The sequence below is a fragment of the Macaca fascicularis genome, chromosome X (genome assembly GCF_037993035.2).
Source record: "Macaca fascicularis isolate 582-1 chromosome X, T2T-MFA8v1.1".
Lineage (NCBI taxonomy): Eukaryota > Metazoa > Chordata > Mammalia > Primates > Cercopithecidae > Macaca > Macaca fascicularis.
In genome coordinates, this window is record NC_088395.1 from 90,864,256 (window position 1) to 90,884,642 (window position 20,387).

The following is a 20,387-nucleotide window of genomic DNA, read 5'->3' on the forward strand; positions in this document are numbered from 1 at the left end:
GAAACCCTATCTCTACCAAAAATACAAAAATTAGCTAGATGTGGTGGCGCACACCTGTGTCCCAGCTACTGGTGAGGCTGAGGTGAGAGAATCGCTTGAGCCTGGGAGTTGGAGGTTGCAGTGAGCCAAGATCATACTACTGCACTCCAGCCTGGGTGACAGAGTGAGACTTCATCTCAAAAACAAAAACAAAACCAAACAAAAATAAATCTGGTGTCATCCCTGATTTGACAATTAAATTAGAAAACATACAAATTGCCTGGCTCAGTTTTTAATACCAATAAGCTCAGTGAGAACACAAACGTGTGTTCCAAGGGCTTCTCTATTTGGTAACGGATGAAGTTCAGCTTTCATTTTAGTTGGAGGCTTTGGGTATCCAGCCTGGCAGAAACTGCTGTGGTTTTAGGAGCAACAGTTGTTTTGGAGATAAATGTAATGTTTAATTAGTCGCTAGATTTTATTGTTTCCATGACTATAGTCCCTGGACTGACTTAAATGGTGGACTCTGAAGTAAGAAGCAGAGAGGTTTCAGAGGAAATACTGGATTGAAAATAGAGACACCTAGTTCTTGCACAATCCCTACCTCCTACCTCCTTTCCCCTACTTGCAGACTGAGAGAAGACAATCACTTAACTACACTGTGCCTACTACTTCACACTCTATAAAAGTGGCCAAAGAAGTGCTCCACATCTTAATTAGATACTTTTACATATCCAATATGCATTATATAATCAATAAATACTTGTTGAAAAGAGTGTCAATTTTCAAAGGAAATGACAAACTCCAAGCTGAATCCTCATATAGCCATTTTGTTCCTCTGGCTTTGTCTTCTCAAGTTACAAATGGGGTCTATCCCCTAAAGCTGTAGGGAAAAATCAAAGGGATCATACTTGTAAAGCAGTAATAACAAAAGTATCTAAAGATAAAGCTGTCCACAAACCAGAAACCCTTGTTTCTGAATGTGCATAAATGCTCAATTCACTGTGTCCAGATATGAAGGTATAGAGGGAGGAAGATAAAGCAGTTCATTATTCATCACTTGAGGCAGTCTTAAAAAGGGACACATTTTCATTAACAGTGGTTTGAATCATTAGAAAACCTAAACTACTCAATCCATATTCAGTGCTTGCTCTACTCTGCTGTACTAAATGAATGCTGGATTGGAGTGGGTGGTTGCTGTTAAATAAGATTGAGAGTTTATTTTTCTGTGAATTCAAACCAAGAGCTCAAAAACTTCAACAGTAGTTAATTTTGATCAATCTTTTTTTGTAGTATAAAGTTTGAAATTCAGCCCAAAGATTTCAGATGTTTTAATAATCCATCTTACCTAACAGTAACTTCAAAGCTGTAACTTCTTCCTCACTCACTTTTACCCAGATGGTGTTGCCTAACATACTGCTTTCCATCCACTCCATTCCGTGTCCCTTCATTTTCACATCTCCCCCCATCCCCATACTCTTTTTATTTTAATGTCTTCTCGTTCAAGTCCCTTTGCAATCTCCTCTGCAATCCTAGAGCTTTTAGATGCTTCATTTCCTTTTTCCCCTCTTTATGAAGGTATTTTTTCTTTATTTTCTTCCAGAAAAAATTATTTTGGATAGTAAAGGTAGGTAGAGAGGAAGCATCAATATTTTATTTCTTTTCTATTCTTGGTTATCTGTCTATCTATCTATCTATGTATCTATCTATCTATCTATCTATCTATCTATCTATCTATCTATCTATCTATTATAAATTTCTAACTCTCCTGGTAATAAATTTTTATCTCCATTTCTTGTATAGACCATCATTTTCTTTTTTATTCTTGGAATTTATATTATTTAGTTTTACAATTTCTCCAACAATCCCTTCTATCTCTTATTATCCTTTTGTCCTACTCTTAAAACCATCCTATCACTTTAACCAATTTTGCAACCTATAACTTCAGGCTTTAATGGTTTACCAATCAAGAGTTTCATGTCTCCTTTGCTGACATGTTCAATCTAGGCAAACTGGTTTGGTTAAAATGAGAACCAATTTAAAAATAAGAAGACAAAGACAATCTTTCTAGTAATTTTTAATAGTATGCTTTTGTCCGTATAAGTTTTGACTGAACCCTTTTTTTAAAGGAAAATGATGGTAAAGATTTCTGGATATATTATCTTAGTCAACTTTTATGGTGGGGGGCTGATATATTATTCACCTTGCATCATCATTCACAATCCCTTATAGATAACAGCTGGTAGAATAGAACAGGAGGGGTCAGTGAGCTATTTTGTTTTCCTACAGCTTTTCCCCTTTTGCTTTTCCTTTCTTAATGGAGTTCTTACTCATTAATAAAGCTAATAATAACACTAATAATAACCATCCTCTCAAAATATGACATCCTGTAGTTCACTTGTCCTAGGTCAGCTCACCGCTCCCCCACAGTTAGATAATATCTACCATTAGATTTCAAAGCCTCACCTGGATGGTCTCCAAGCCACGTAGATCAAGGGTGAAGGACTGACATGTAGGGCAGTTTCCTCAATCACATGGTCCTCTCTAATGCTTACAGATAGGCTCAGTGGAGGGAGGCTGCAAGCAACAATCTGGTTGGAGGGAGGTACTCATTTAACATAGCAACTCATATTCCCCTGAACTCCTGCAATTATCACAAAACTTTAGTGAAATACTCATGGCTCTTCATCATAGAATGGTTGCCATTTTATTCCCTTTAAGATGATTTTACAATCCCCAAAGCAAGAAAATAAAATGAATGTGTTGGAAGTCTTGATTACTGTGACCAAAATAAGAAAAGGCAAAGCAAAAATTAAAATTGTTGCTTTAATCAAAAGTCAATCTGACATTGTTGACAGTGAAATAAGCATTACTATCCAGTCATTAGGCACCACAAAAAAATTCAAGTGCCACCACAACAATAGTCTCAAAGAGGTTTGGGAAATACAAGTCACCCAATCACCCAGTGACATTTCCCAGGATTCACATTAAATAGACAAGAGGAATGGAATTATGCTATTCTTATTAAGCCACTCAAGTAGAAAATGGCAAAATAAAAGATAAGCCAGCAAAGGATCCCCACAACTTCCCTCAATACCCTCTTTGCATCCCTATTAAGAAGAGAAAATTAGATAAAATGAACAAAATGCTGCAGTTGGCAGCAGGCCACTGAAGAAGGAAACTTGCTAACTACAGCGAAAAATCAATGCTATTAAACAGGCGGTTGCAGAAGAATGAGGATTTAACCAAACAGTAAATAAAGAAGCTCCTAAAGCTGATTAATCAGAAGATGGAGTTACTGCTTGGAATGATGGAAGAAAAGAGCCAGTAGTTCCTGTGAAAGAAAGAATATATAAATGTTTGACATAATGGAAAACCATATTAATCTTACCATGAACTTATTTAGGGATACTAAAGCTCCATTGGAAACAATTCCTGTGATATAAACCTCCAAAAGCTACATATGATAAAAATTTGTCAAGTATTAGAAGTATTCCAAGGCCAGGCACGGTGGCTCATGCCTGTAATCCCAGCATTTTGGGAGCCCAAGGAGGGAAGATCGTTTGAGGCCCGGAGTTCGAGACCAGCCTGGGAAACATACAGAGACCCTGTTTCCACTTAAAAAAAAAAAAATTAAAAAAGAAAAGACTTCCAAAGAGACCACAATGAATCTATTTTAAACTCTAGTTATTCTCTGTTTAAGTACTTATTTAAGGGTTATGTTCAGAAATTTGAAAGTACAGGTTAGCCTAAAGCCTACAAACAGAATGTTGTGTCCCATATTAGTAGAGATTATGGATATCACAGCACTATCCACAAGTGTTAATAAATAACCTTAAATAATTTTTTGAGACAGGGTCTTGGTCTGTTGCCTGGGCTTGATTGCAGTGGTGTGGTCATGGCTCACTGCAGCCTCAACCTCCCAGGCATAAGTGATTCTCTCACCTCAGCCTCCCAAGTAGCTGGGACCACAGACACATGCCACCATGCCTGACTAGTTTCTTTATTTTTTGTAGAGATGGGGTCTGGCTGGTCTCAAACTCCTGGGCTCAAGCCATACTTCTGCCTCAGCCTCCCAAAGTGCTGGAATTAAAGGTATGGGTCACCACAGCCAGTATAAGGTATTTATATCTTATACTGTCTATATCTTGAAAAATTGCTGTCATTATTATTTTTTGATTGGTTCAAATTTAGTTTTCCTGCTCAAGATATGAGTAGTTTACACACAATTACAACATTATGATATTCTGCACTTCTCTATCTACTTACTATTAGCAATGAGTTTTGTATCTTCTGATGATTTGTTATTGCTTGTTAAAGTTCATTTCTTTCAGATTGAAACATTTCTTGTAGGACAGGTCTGGTATTGATAAAATCACTCAGCTTTTGTTTGTCTGGGAAAGTTTTTATTTCTCCTTCATGTTTGAAAGATATTTTCACAGGATATTTTATTCTAGGGTAAAATTGTTTTTCCTTTAGCACTTTAAATATGTCATACCACTCTCTTCTGTCCTGTAAGGTTTACACTGAAAAGTCTGCTGCCGGGTGTATTGGAGCTCCATTGCATGTTAGTTGTTTCTTTTTACTTGATGCTTTTAGGATCCTTTCTTTATCCTTTACATTTTGGAGTTTGATTATTAAATGCCTTGAGGTAGTCTTCTTTGGGTTAAATCTGTTTGTTGTTGTATAACCTTCTTGTACTTGGATATTGGTATCTTTCTCTAGGTTATCTGCTACTATCCCTTTGAATTAACTTTATATCTCTGTCTCTCTATTTTCTCTTTAAAGCCTGTAACTCTTAGTTTGCTATTTTGAGGCTATTTTCCAGATCTTGTAGGTGTGCTTCGTTGTTTTTTATTCTCTTTTCTTTTGTCTCCTCTGCCTGTGTATTTTCGAATAGCTTATCTTCAAGCTTGCTAATTCTTTCTTCTGTTCTGATGCATTCTTCATTATGCCAATTGCATGTTTCAACTCCAGCATTTCTGTTTGATTCTTTTAAATTCTTTCAATGTCTTTGTTAAATTTGTCTAATAGAATTCTGAATTCCTTCTTTGTGTTACCTTGTATTTTGTTGAATTTCCTCAACACAGCTATTTTAAATTATCTATCTGAAAGGTCATACATCTCTATTTCTCCGGGATTGGACCCTGGTGTCTTATTTAAATCATTTAGTGAGATAATGTTTTCCTGAATGGTTTCGATGCTTGTAGATGTTTGTTGATGTCTGAGCATTGAATAGTTGGGTATTTATTGTCATTTTCACAGTTTGGGTTTATTTGTACTCATCCTTTTTGAGAATACTTTCCAAGTATACAAAGGGAAATGAGTGCTATGATCTAAATTTTTGGTCACTGCAGCTGATACTGCATTAAGGAGCATCCCAAGCCTATTGATGACTCTATGACTCTTGCAGGTTATTAGAGGTACGTTGGTGGTCTTGGGTAAAATCTGGGAGAATTCCCTGGATTACCAAGCAGTGTCTCTTGTATTCTTCCCTCACATTGTCCCAAACAAAGGAAGTCTCTCTCTTTATCTTGAGTCACCTAAATCTGGGGGTGATGCAAACACCCCTGTGGCCACCACCACTAGGATGGTGCTGGGTCAGACCTGAAGCCAGCACAATACTGGGTCTTGCCCAAGGCCCATGGTAATTATTACCTGGCTCCCACTGATGTTTATTCAAGGCCCAAGTGCTCTTTAGTCAGCAGGTGATGAATCTACCCAGGCTCATGTCGTTCCCTTCAGGACAGTGGGTTCACTTCTGGCCCGGAGTGGGTCTAGAAATGCTGCCTGGGAGCTAGGGTATGGAGTCAGGAACTTTAGGAACCTACTTGGTGTTTTATTTTACTGTGACTGAACTGGCACCCAGGTTGCAAGACAAAGTCATTTCTACTCTTCCCTCTTTTTTCCTTAAGCAAGAGTCTCTCTCCATGATCACCATGGCCAGGAACACACTGGGTCACACCTGAAGCCAGCATGGTACTGGATTTCACCCAAGGCCTGTGGAGAGTACTGCCTTCCTATCACTGACGTTTATTCAAGGCCCAAGGGCTCTTTAGACAGCAGGTGATGAATCCTACCAGAACTGGGTCCTTCCCTTCAGGGCAGCAGATTCCCTTCTGACCCAGGGCAGGTCTAGAAATGTTGTCCAGGAGTTAGGGACTGTCATGGGGGCTTCAGGACTCTGCTTGATGCTTTATTATATTGTGGCTAAGCTGGTATCCAAGTTGTAAGACCAAGTCCTCTTTACTCCTCCCTCTCCTGTCATCAAGGGAAAGGAGTTTCTCCCAGAGTTGTGAGCTAGGCTGCCTGGGGTAGGTGTATGGGTGACACAAGTACTCCTTTGGCCACTCCAGCTGGTGTCTCACTAGGTCACGTGTACCCCAAGTCCACTGGCTCTGAGCTAAGCACAGCACCAGGATTTGCCAAGGAATTGTAGTCTGTGACTTAGGCTGCCTTTCAAATTTATTTAGGACTTCACAACTCTTTAGCTAGCGTTGGTGAGGCTAGTTGGAACCCAACTGCTGGGATAGATGACTTCCCTCTGGCTATCACTGTTCTAAATGCTCCCTCCATGGACACCAGCTGAATCCTGCCCTGTGTTGCTTTCCGCTGGACAGGGCAGCACTGAGTTCCAATGAGAAGTCCCACAAGTACCTAGATTCTCTCTCTGCACCAAGGAGCTGGCTGCTGTTGGCGGATGAGGGAGGGGTGGCATCAGCAACTCAAGACTGTCTTTCCTGCCCTCTTCAGTGCCTCTTTCCTTCATATGATGTTAAAACCAGGTACTGTGATCACTCACCTGATTTTTGGTTCTCATGAAGGTGCTTAGGTGCTTTCCCGTGTGGATAGATTTTTTGATTAGGTATTCCTGTCGGGGTAGAAGGGGAGGATGATCGCTGGTGGAGTCTATTGGCCATCTTGCTCTGCCTCCTGTCTCTATAAGAGTCTTGAATAGACTGTTTCTTTTAAGTTAATGTCCACAACATCTGAATGGTCTCAGATATAACTGATTCCTGGAAGCAGGTTCCCTCGGGTCTGAACAAAGGTTAATTGCTAACTAGAACACAGATTTTAGTTACCCTGATGTGAAAAGCCCCAGGGAAAGGCAAGCAGCCACATGCAGAGCACACCGGCCTGTACTGCCCCACTCTTATAGGTTGGTGCAAAAATATTTGCGGTTTTTGCCATTAAAAGTATGGCAGAAACCGCCATTACTTTTGCACCAACCTAACACATCATTCTTTTAAATAAAAATTGGGATTTTACACAAGCTCCAGCCTCAAAGGGCAGGAGCTAAACTAGGAATAAGGGGAAAACAAACCATCTTTTTAAAATATTATTCACATGGAAATTCCAATAAGGATCTCTAGAAGACTCAAAATAAAAGCTATCCTGATTACGACTGTTCCAAGTTGAGTATTGGGGGGACATACACTTGATTATAAGATCTTGGAATTTAGGACAAGAATTTGGGAAACAGCAAAATAGTATAGTGCTGAAACAATGTGCTTTAAGCAAAATAGAAAGTTATTTAACAATTATTCAAACATTACCTACTAGAGAATGTGAACAAGAGTTTACTATCCAAACCCACTAGCCATCTGAAAGTATTGAGCTCTGAATTGCTGTATAATTTGTAATACAAGGTGCTTATGCCAATACCCAGAGTTACAGCAAAATATTTCTTGGTAATATTGTAAAAACCAGCGCTAGACAGCACTGCTTCAAATTTCACCATGTGTACACTTACCATCCAGCAAAGAATTCTAGAGAATACCCCCTCAAACTGTGACAAGACTAACATTATGAATGATAAACAAGGGACATTTTAAAGTAGCCAAAATAGGCACTTGCTTGTGTGTTATGATTTAAGAGACATTGGGAAAGGCACATGACCCAAACTACATCCTTCACTAATGGTTGAAGTCTCATCTTACCGATTCCTTAATTTAAGGATTTCAAAGCTGGTATGTTTCCAAACTTCCCTTAGCCCTAAATTAAAATATAATTGTTGCCACGGAGGGCCAAGGGCTGATCTTTTTGCAGTCATTAGTTATTAATATGTAGTACTTTACCAGAAATACTCACAAATATGACCACTAGTTAAGAGATCTTCATTCTATGTTGGAAAGTGCCCCTAGGGCAAGATTACAACTGGAAATGATATTAAAATGAAAAAGAGAGAAAGAAAACTTTGCTTACTTCCTTTGTCATTTTGCCCAAAGTTGGTCCTGCTTATAGATATGGACGACAGATAAAGCAAAATTCTTGTAAATGCAGAGTAAGAGTAGAACTAAGGATGTGGTATACGAATTAGCATTGTAATTAAAAAAAGAACACTTACTCCATAGAAGATAATGTAGAAATGGTACTTGGTGAAAAGATAGAGATTTGAGTGGAGAGAATAAATATTTGAAGTGTCTCATTTATACAAACGTCTTCTTCTCAATGTCAATGTAAGCACTACTGAGAGGACACATGACAAGGATAAGATTGGAGTTTGGGACTTAACCCTTTTCCCATTTGACCTTAGAATATGCGCTGGCAGCACTTGAGGCTGCATCGTTTACCCTGAGATAACTTTGTCACAAAATATCTAACTTTTATTATTATTTTCGCATCTTTCTAGTATATGGACTTTGGAAACAAAAGACATAATTCTATTTATAGCATTCTGGTTTTAGTGGTGATATTTCCATTTACAAAATATAGTAATTCACAGTCACTGAAAATGTCAAATCCTAGAAAATGTAGCATTTTTAACACATGATGTTAACATCGTTCTCAAATATTTGTTGGCCGAAGATCCATTTAATCAATCTGATTTTTCCGAAATGGATGATTCTGATGATTCAGACAATGCTGATGTTAGTTCTGTTTAGAAATAACTCCAAGAAGAGGTTTTATATTTTATTTTCACATTGAAAATTAGGCAGATTTGCTTCAGCCTCAAAGAGGGTGTTTATGTAAAATTAAATGAGCACTGGCACTGAGCTGCACTTACTTTTATAAACAGGAAAAGGATACTAGAAATTGTTTGGAAATGTGATAGAGGTTTACAAAGAATCTGAACTTCTTCTGGTGACCCTTGACTGCCTATATATAGGAATGGAGAAAACATACAAGAGAATCAGTCTACTAATGACAAAATATATTATGTTTCACCCGAAAGCTGTAATTGAACCAATGGTTTTTCACATGAAGGCAGAAAAGAGATAATATTGAGAATTTAATTTTCCCCAAATTGTCACACTTGAAGCAAACCTTTTAAAGAAAGTGTGGTTATAATCTGTATGAGGATGTTAGGAAAATGATTAGTTCTACATGACTAAAACAAAGAGCAGGAGATGATGTATTAGTTCCTTGATTACACTATAACAAACTAATAGCAAAATCAGCCTTGAAAACTGAGTTTCACTGTTCTGAATTATATCAACTCAACCAAGATTTTAAATGTAAAACAACATCAAATTATCTTAAGGCTAAAAACAGATAGATTGCTAAGTGACACTGAAGGATTTGGTGAGTTAAAATAGTGATAGTCATTAAAAATTACACTAAGACCAAATTCTTTAGACATTCATGAAAAATATCTATACTCTTTAGAAAAACTAAAGGATTACATTTTACTTTCAAAAGGTAAAATAATTGAGGCACATATTTAACTGAAATATACATGTGAAAATTTCTAAATTATATTTGGCCAAAATAAGGGTAGTGGTCCTAAGATTCATCAGCAAATTAAGAAAGAATGACACATGAGAAACACAGGGTTGATTTAAAAAAAGAGGCAAGACCTCACGAAATTTGGTTCACCAGCAATTAGCTTTCAAAGCTGACAAAAGAATTCTATGACTGTGTCTGATCATCACCATATGATTCACTGAGAAGAAACTATAACAACAAACCAATAAAGTTTGGTCAGGAGACAAAGGATTTTGCCATTAAGCACAATCTCTAACACAGTGAAATAATCAGATGTAGCTGCGTCACTTAGTATCTAAACTTTATACAGTACTTTCACAGTCTGCAAAGCACTTTCACAAACATCATCTCTGTTCATTGGTTTAAGATTGGTTTCCCATGAGTTAAGTAGTGTACACAAGGTCGCAGCAACAGAGCTAGAACATAAAACCTGACCTTCAGACTCCAAGTTCCTCTCACTCTGATGTTTTATAGGTGTCTCTCAATAGATACATTAAAAAAAAAACTCTTATAAAACAAATAATTAAGTATATAACTTTGGCAAAAAGATGGATACATTTCTAGACCTTACCTTGGTAACTAGAGAGGATTCACAAATCCTGGTAACAAATCATTGTCCTTACTGACAATCTAAAACGTGGCAATTATTGATATATTTTCATCTTATTAGGGTATTTCTAGTCCAAAAAACAAATCACTGTAATAATATTGGGAAACCGATTTTATGTTATGAAAAATTTATACCAGGTTAATCTGAGGGGTTTTGATTATGTGTTGGTCACCATAACAACAATAACATAAATCAAAGAACACCAATTTTTTCCATTCTAGTTAAATAGAGAGCAATACTGCACCCTTTTGTGAGATAGCTTCTTCTTGGGTACTTCTATTTGGGTCCAGGTAAAGGTAAATTCTTCCATTTTCATCATTGATAATTCAAGAGGAGTAGGTGCTCCAATAACAAGTCTGCCCTTTACTAATTTGTGACCATAGATGAGTGACTTCATGTCTGTAAACTTTACTTCTCTCAGTTGTGAAATGGGGATTGTAGTGGGGATGAATGGTTATAGGTTATATGAAAATACCTTGCATGTAATATGTCATTTTTATAAAATTAATTCTTTTACTAGTGTGTGGATCAGAAAAGAGACACCATCTTGACTGTAAACAAGAGATAGAAGAGGGTAGAAGTAAGACATTTCCTCTCATTGTGAGCATAGCAGAATTGAATATAATTGGCCTTAAAATAACATGAAGTGTTAGTCCTCTTATATTTGGGACTCTGCTGTTAAGAACCCATACAGAAACCATGAGGCAGCCAGCAGGAAAATGTATCAATCAGAACGAATTTATGTACCTGCCTTTCATTAGGTTTTTGTTTTGTTTATTGTTTTCCAAAACCAGCCACAAAAGGTAGATCTATTCTCATAATATTTTGAGGTCCAAAATTTGGAATAAATTAACTTCACTCACTAGTTGTTCAAAGTTGTTTTTGTTTTTGTTGTTGTTGTTGTTTACTTTCTAATTCCTTCTCTATATACACAGGAAAATATCTAAAAAGCAACAAGTTCCTATTTCCAACATGCATAGAAGTTTGATAAAATCTCAGTAATGAAACCAAGATCCCATCTTACTACTATGAAGTTATTTGTGCTCTTCAAGGCCTAAAACTTCTTAACAAACACTACACTTGTAGAAATTTGTTCATCAATGGGAACACATGGACACAGAGAGGGGAACATCACACACTGGGGCCTGTCGGGGGTTGGGGGGCTGTGGGAGAGATAGCATTAGGAGAAATATGTAATGTAAATGACGAGTTGTTGGGTGCAGCAAACTACCATGGCACATATATAACTATGTAACAAACCGGTACATTGTGTACATGTACCCAAGAACTTAAGGTATATATAAAAAAAGAAATTTGTTCATACATCTTTGTAAAAAAGCTAAGCTAATTCCGTGTTGAAGTACATTTGACTGAGTTAAAATTTAGGCAACCTGTTAAAATAATAAGCTTCAATAGAAAGTATGGAATGGTAATAACTATACAGACCATCACAACTCCAGAGAATACTTTACTCAACTGGCAATACAAAGCAGTAGAACAAAGGAAAATCTTAATTCCCATAAATTAGAAGCCGGTGAAAGAAGTGCCTCTGGAATTTTATCAGCTTGAAATGACCAAATGAACACATCCTTTTCAACAGTTAAGTATTGCCTGGAAATTTGCTACAGTAACTGCTCTGAGATTATTCACACCAAGTAACCTATATTAAGTAGCCCACACAGTGTGTTATAATTTCTGCACATATTAAATGATCGTCAAGGGAAAATGAACGTAGTTAGAATACATCATCTAATCACATGGGTGGGCACACTCATGCATTATACTCAAGTTCACTAATGATTTTTAAGATATCCTATTGATGTGGCAGCTTAGAAAGCAATTGTATCCTTGTAGCTTCAAGTTGCAGAAATCAATTTTGCACTGATTTAACAGATCGCTTTGGCATGAGAAAAACAGAGCAATCAATGATGATATCAGCAGCCTTTTTGTCATGCTGACCTAAAGGAGCTGGCTATAATCAGTCTGAAGCAAAAAAAAAAAAAAAAAAGCATCCACTGCTGCCAATATATCAGCATTAGCTACTCAGCTCAGATTTTTTTTTTTTTTTTTTTTTTTTTGGTGTTGAAATAATCTGATAAAAACAAAAGGAAGAAGCCTCAGTCCTTGAAACACACAGCTAGAAATAAAGACCATATATATTAAATACGTTAGTGAATTGGTTCTCAAAATGAAAACAAGAGAGGTTTATAGAATGAACATGGGTTTATATTCTAAATAATATACGGAAATGAATTGGAATTATTAAGAGAAACTCAAAGGGAAATGTTAGAGCTTGTGGCCAGTGAGGTGAAGGGATAATGTTCAATAAAGAATATTTCTGTAATAGGTATTTGGAAGAATTGTGAATGTAAGGGAGGTCCATATGCTCCCTTAAACTACAGGTGGGAAGGAAAATGGGAGAAGGAGAAAATTATTTTTATAGTAAGTACTTGGTAGAATTCACCAAGTGTACTTGTAATATAAATGGGAAAGAATATAAGAATTATTATTTATTTAATAAATTTTTTACATTGAGACCACTTGATATACACTATTTCTCAAAGTCATTGAACAAACTAACAACAAAAGTTCATAGTTATACAGGAATGAACCTGTTATATTTTATTTTCATTCTTTTTTTCTTCCCAAAATGCAGCTTCATCACATTGCTCTGAATTTATAGTTTTTCTTCTGAGACTTCTGTCATGTCAGATGTAGAATCACATTTCTTCCATCCCTATTAACTAGCTAGAGGAAAGTGGGGAAGGATAAGAAGGAAGGAAAACCCAATTATTTCTGTATAAACACAGCAAGTTTATATAATTTGTAATAATTCAGCCAGGTAATCATAAGTTAGTAAGAAAGAATAGCCAAGAATTCAACTCTGACTCTCCAGATAAAGACAAAGAATGAGAGCAAATGCTCTCTATGGGCATGTATTAGGAGAGAGAAGTAGCATTTCATCCATAATACAATATTTTCTTTATAAAAATTTTTTTAGGTAAAGTGAGATTTGCAGAGTAACTAACAACAATAAATATCTGAATATGAATTTAGAAAACATTGCTTTTTGTTGACTGCTAGTCTAACTTTAACCTTTCTTGATTGTGTAAATTGAGAAGGGTTATGTGAGTTTCAAACCCCAAGGCCATAATCCTCTCAATTCTAGACAGAAAATCAAATCCCAATATAATTTTATCCATTTAGACACATTTGCATGCCTACCATGTGCAAGGGCACTGTGGAGGAAGAGATAAAAGAAACTGCCCATGCCTGCTTGTTTTTAAGTAGCCCATACTCTAATAGAAGGGATAACACATAATGGATAGGTTAAACTGGGTCAAGAGACAGGAGGCACTTAGAAGGCTGTTACAATATTGCAGTAACCCATGTTTTATTAAAAAAAAAAAACTAATTAAAACATGAACTAGAGTGGTGGCAATAGAATTTGAAAGGAAGAGGCACATATAAAAGATGTTTCAGAAATAGACTTGGCAACTAATTTTATGTGATATATGAGAAAGGAGGAGGAAAAGATGACTCCCAAGTTCCTAGTTTGGGTGACTAAGAGAATGATCAAATCACTGATAGAAATAGCTGGGTCAAGGGGAGGAACAGATTCATAGGGGAGACAAAGGCATTTGATTTTAGGCATGATGAATTTTTTTTTTTTTTTTTTTTTTTTCCGAGACAGTCTCGCTCTGTCGCCCAGGCTGGAGTGCAGTGGCCAGATCTCAGCTCACTGCAAGCTCCGCCTCCCGGGTTCACGCCATTCTCCGGCCTCAGCCTCCCGAGTAGCTGGGACTACAGGCGCCCGCCACCTCGCCCGGCTAGTTTTTTGTATTTTTTAGTAGAGACGGGATTTCACCATGTTGGCCAGGATGGTCTCGATCTCCTGACTTGTGATCCATCCTTCTTGGCCTCCCAAAGTGCTGGGATTACAGGCTTGAGCCACCGCGCCCGGCCCTGGCATGATGAATTTCTAACAAAAGTTCTCTAATCTTGTTTCTGTCATCCTCAAACCAGTGATCTCTATATTTTGTGTACCCCATCAATACATGTTGGGTATTCACCCTCCAAATTTGTAGGTCAATTATATTAATCTATCTATCTATCTATCTATCTATCTATCTATCTATCTATCTATCTACAAAATTAGAAAATGTAAAACACAAGTTAAAACTAACAACAGTTTTATGCTATTTTTATATCCACACTCCAATAGCTTGTTTTGCATAGTTCACATAGATCACTAAACAATTTAGCTGTACCTTTGCTTTTCAACTTGCAACACAGAAGAACAATATTGATTTGCCTAACCCAAGTTAGTGATAAGGAATCCACATTATAGGAAAAAGCGTATGTTGCATTTCTTAGGTTATATATATATATATATGTGTGTGTGTGTGTGTGTGTGTGTGTATCTATCTATCTATCTACAAAATTAGAAAATGTAAAACACAAGTTAAAACTAACAACAGTTTTATGCTATTTTTATATCCACACTCCAATAGCTTGTTTTGCATAGTTCACATAGATCACTAAACAATTTAGCTATACCTTTGCTTTTCAACTTGCAACACAGAAGAACAATATTGATTTGCCTAACCCAAGTTAGTGATAAGGAATCCACATTATAGGGAAAAGCGTATGTTGCATTTCTTAGGTTTTATATATATATGTGTGTGTGTGTGTGTGTGTGTGTGTGTGTGTGTGTATCTATCTATCTATCTACAAAATTAGAAAATGTAAAACACAAGTTAAAACTAACAACAGTTTTATGCTATTTTTATATCCACACTCCAATAGCTTGTTTTGCATAGTTCACATAGATCACTAAACAATTTAGCTGTACCTTTGCTTTTCAACTTGCAACACAGAAGAACTATATTGATTTGCCTAACCCAAGTTAGTGATAAGGAATCCACATTATAGGAAAAAGCGTATGTTGCATTTCTTAGGTTATATATATATATGTGTGTGTGTGTGTGTGTGTGTGTGTGTGTATCTATCTACAAAATTAGAAAATGTAAAACACAAGTTAAAACTAACAACAGTTTTATGCTATTTTTATATCCACACTCCAATAGCTTGTTTTGCATAGTTCACATAGATCACTAAACAATTTAGCTATACCTTTGCTTTTCAACTTGCAACACAGAAGAACAATATTGATTTGCCTAACCCAAGTTAGTGATAAGGAATCCACATTATAGGAAAAAGCGTATGTTGCATTTCTTAGGTTTTATATATATATATGTGTGTGTGTGTGTGTATCTATCTATCTATCTATCTATCTATCTATCTATCTATCTCCATCATTAATAATGCTCAATCTTTCAAACTTTGGCATCAATTCAAAAGGCAGGGAGATTTCCACAAACTTGATTGGGTTCACATGGGCATCTTATACTAATAAAACCTTACAAAATAGCAAGCTAAGACTCCCCCCAAAAGACAGGCTCCAAAAAAAGAACAGCAGGAAAGTGAGTCCCTGTTGAGCAATTTCTCTTGGCTTTTATATTTTGTGAAGGAAGCATTTGAGAGTGAGGCATATTCCCTTTTAACCTTCACAACAACTTTGTGAAGTATTATCCATCTGAAGAAAAGATGCAAAAACCTGGAAACCAAGGCTCGAAAGAATTAAATTACTTGCCCAAGGTCACTCAGCTAGTATGTGCTAGAGCTCGGATTTGAGCCCAAGTCTTGACCTAGAGTTATATTCTTTTAGCTAGACCACAGGTGCCTTAAATCCTTTTGACTCCTTTGGTTTTTAAGACTGTTTCAGTTATTCTATCAATGCACATTCTTTAAATTTCTGCCTGGTCTCTAACTCAAACTTCAGAAAAGAAAGAAACAAGATAATTCTAAAGGAATAGGAAAAAATGACAGACTAATGTAATTCTTGTCCATCTCATTTTCTTTCCTAACAGACTAAGGTTATATTCTCTCAATTTTCCAGTTTTTATTTCTGTCTATCATACTGACTTCTATACTGACTTCTGGGTCAGTTCTGTGTTAAAAATGACTGTTTCTGAAACATGAGCTCTGCCTGTTGGAATTTGAGTTCCACTTCTGTGTATGGTCATGAAAGTACAAGCACTCTGAAGTCTGAGGACATGTAATTACTCCTGGTTAAATTCAAATAACTTAAACTGGCAACCCAGAGACTATTTCATCTTCAATACACTAGCATGGGTTCACAGACAACAAGTCAGGCCAAACTAACTTCATTTCCTTTTTTGATAGCATGAATAGCCTAAAAGAGCAGATGAATGCCTAATTGCTAGTATATCTGAATTGAACAAAATGTAATCTCCTTGTTGTTAGGATAGACAAAATGTGGCTTGAGGGAATAGGAGAATTTATAGTTAGGTGACTAACCATTCTCACCAAATATATTAATTAATTCTGTGTTGACAACAGTGGAAAATTATAAGCCTCTCCTATTTTATTCACATTGTTATTACAGTCTCAAATAAAAATAGAAAAAGAATCATTTTTTAAATTGGCAGATGACAAAACTGCAGGGGAGAGAAACTTCGTCTGATGCCAATCTCTAAAGATAGGTAAAATATAGCCACATGAACTCTAAGAAGTAATTAATACAAAATACCTGAATTTAGTTTGAAAAACTAATTATAGAAAGATACCTGTCTTAGCAACAGTATGTATAAAGAGATCACTGGAGCTTTTCTTGTTGATCACGAGCACAGAACGTCAGTAGTGAAAGGTAGCTGCTGAAAAGCAAAACCCAAAAATGGAAAACACCACCACCAAAAAGCAAAGCCAATGAAATTTTAAAACCAGGATAATGCCATTTAAAACAGTACAGTGTCTAGATGAAATTGTTACACATTTTTCTTAATGTAACATATCATATTCAGAGTGCGAATATCTGGAAGTAGGGGCACATTTGAAGAAGGACGTTGACAAACTGGTATGTGAAGGAAGGCAGAAAACCATCCTTTTGGAAGAGACTGTTGGGTTACACAGGACCCAGTAGCAACTTTCAAAACTTTTAGTCTGCAAAATGAAGACTGGGTTCATTCTCATTTTGATAAGGCACGTATCTAAATCTCAATTAATAGCACTGAGTGTTTTCATTAACTAAACTAAGAAGCCCATGTTGGATAAAGTAATGTAATCAGTTTTCCTGGAGTGTAAGTCACTACCCGACTATACATGATACACTTTTTAAGAAATTTCACTTATTCTTTCAGGCACTATGATAATATGCTCTCATTTAGTTTTACACAATAGTGATATATCTCAGGAGCTAGAGGAAGTCCAAGTTAGGGCAACTGCCAAATTGCATTCAGTCAGGCAGTTGCTTGATTCTGGAGAGAATCTGAGCTATTCCTGCAGTTGTGGGTAAATTGAAGGGCCACATTACAACTGTAAATGGGAAGAGTGGGTAGACGGAGTCTGTTCAGGTATGTATGTTCTCAGTAAGTTGCCTAAAGGCTGGGTCATCTCTAGGAGGTTGAAGACCTGAGAGAAATCACACTGTGTTCTCTCTTTCTCAACATTTGAATTATAGGGAATAACATGGAAAGTCTGAGAGTAGAAGAATCACTTAGAGGTCAGCTTGATGGTACATGCATGAAATAGAGAAAAGACAAGGCCACCCCTGGCTGTTTTGCTTTGGAACAGAGGATAGGCATGGCTGCAGAAGAAGAATGGGATGTTTATGTGTTTGCATATATGTGTGTGTGTGTGTGTGTGCGTGTATGCAAAAGAGAAAAACTAAGGTCAAAGATCCAGATGTCATAGTAAAACAGAGAACGGGATAAGGACAGAGTTAAAATAAGCAGTGAGTTTAATTCATATAATATATATGAGCTTTGGGTCTTTTAATATTGGTTGATGAAATGTCTTCTTCACTCCCTATCCTCCCATAGAGGTGCCTGAAAGTTAGAACCCCAGGGAGATCGGTCCCACTTGCTATATTCTAGGAACAGCTCTGCCCATTGACTTGGAGAGAGAAAGTGCCCATTTTACAGCTCATCTTAACAACCAGAGCAGAGCTTAAAGATAATTATTTGAAGAGAGATTATTGGCTCAATCTGAGTCTCTGAGTTTCTGAGTGCCAATCCTTGTGTCCCCTAGAAATTGCAACCATGCTTCAAATGACTGGCTGTGATCAGAAACCAGCCTAGTGGCCCTGACAAGGGTGTGAGACTTCTGTTCACTGCCAAAACTCTGCAAGAAGAAAACTGTGTGAGTTTAGCAAGGTTATCAGCTCGAACAGCAGAAATGGGCATTTTCTAATTTAAGAAACCGATAACTAGTAGCTATCTGTTAGGAAAAAAAGGATAGATTTGTTGCTAAAGAAAGCAAAGTTTATAATCCTTTGGGTATATACCCAGTAATGGGATGGCTGGGTCATATGGTACATCTAGTTCTAGATCCTTGAGGAATCGCCATACTGTTTTCCATAATGGTTGAACTAGTTTACAATCCCACCAACAGTGAAAAAGTGTTCCTATTTCTCCACATCCTCTCCAGCACCTGTTGTTTCCTGACTTTTTAATGATTGCCATTCTAACTGGTGTGAGATGGTATCTCATTGTGGTTTTGATTTGCATTTCTCTGATGGCCAGTGATGATGAGCATTTTTTCATGTGTCTGTCCATCAGTGACAGACTGGATTAAGAAAATGTGGCACATATACACCATGGAATACTATGTAGCCATAAAAAAGGATGAGTTTGTGCCCTTTGTAGGAACAGGGATGCAGCTGGAAACCATCATTCTTAGCAAACTATCACAAGAACAGAAAACCAAACACTGCATGTTCTCACTCATAGGTGGGAACTGAACAATGCGATCACTTGGACTCGGGAAGGGGAGCCTCACACACCTGGGCCTATCATGGGGAGGGGGAAGGGGGGAGGGATTGCATTGGGAGTTATACCTGATGTAAATGACGAGTTAATGGGTGCTGACGAGTTGATGGGTGCAACACAGCAACATGGCACAAGTATACATATGTAACAAACCTGCACGTTATGCACATGTACCCTAGAACTCAAAGTATAATAACAAATAAATAAATAAATAAATAAATAAATAAATAAATAAAAAGAAAGCAAAGTTCAATTCTGGAAAGCTAATCAAGTGTACTGAGACAAAGTAGCCCGAGCCCCCAAGAATAACCAGTGACAAATTAGTTTTTCATTCTGCTGCTTTCATGCATGTTTTAAGAATATTCTTGAAAACCTACTCCACAGAGAAGCTGGCCCTTCACCTTCATCCAGAGGCAGGCAGCCTGCTGCAGTGGGAGGGCATAGGGCCAGAAATCAGGAGCCCTGCTTTTTAGTTACACCTCTGCCACTGACTTGTTTTGTGACGTTGCAAAAGTTCCTATACCTCTAACACCACATCTAACTACCTCACAAATGTGCTTCAAGAACTCAGTGAAATAATGAATGTAAAAACACTTTGCAAAGCATGGAGCACTGTAGAAGTATAAGGGATTATTATCCAAGTAGGTTTCTTGCCAACCTTCTTGGTGTCACCCTCAAGTCTTCTTCAGCTTTGGCACAAGGTTTTCAATTCTCTGGTTGCTCCTTCCTGACTTGGGAACAGAAGTTTTCACCCTCCCTTCTTTTGTCAGCTTTCTCCTTAATGGGGCCTGCTGAATGTAATTATTCTTTATCAGTTCTAATTTCTCCTAGAGAGACCCAGTCTTCCTCAGGAAAAGAATCCACCTTTCTATAAACACCAACTCTTCAGGCACAACATACTCATGTGGCAGGCGTGATGCATGGGGGAAAGGAAAAGGAAGCAATATACAGCTCCAGGAGAGAAATCTGTGATTTCAGTGAGACTTTCTTGATGAGCTTTCTGTGCCCAGAATTCTCTCTCTCTCTCTCTCTCCCTTCCTCCCTCCCACATTCTCTTAATGAAAGACTCAGGCCAGTCTATATACTACAGCAATCAGAAGACTTACCTGATACTTGCTCTTTGCTCCTGAGCCTATGGTGGCCACTCTGTCTTCTCTCTACCACATGTGAAGGTTTTAATTCAGTGCTGCCCATTTATACCCTAATAAGAATGGCAGGACTCCAGGAATCTCTGTCCT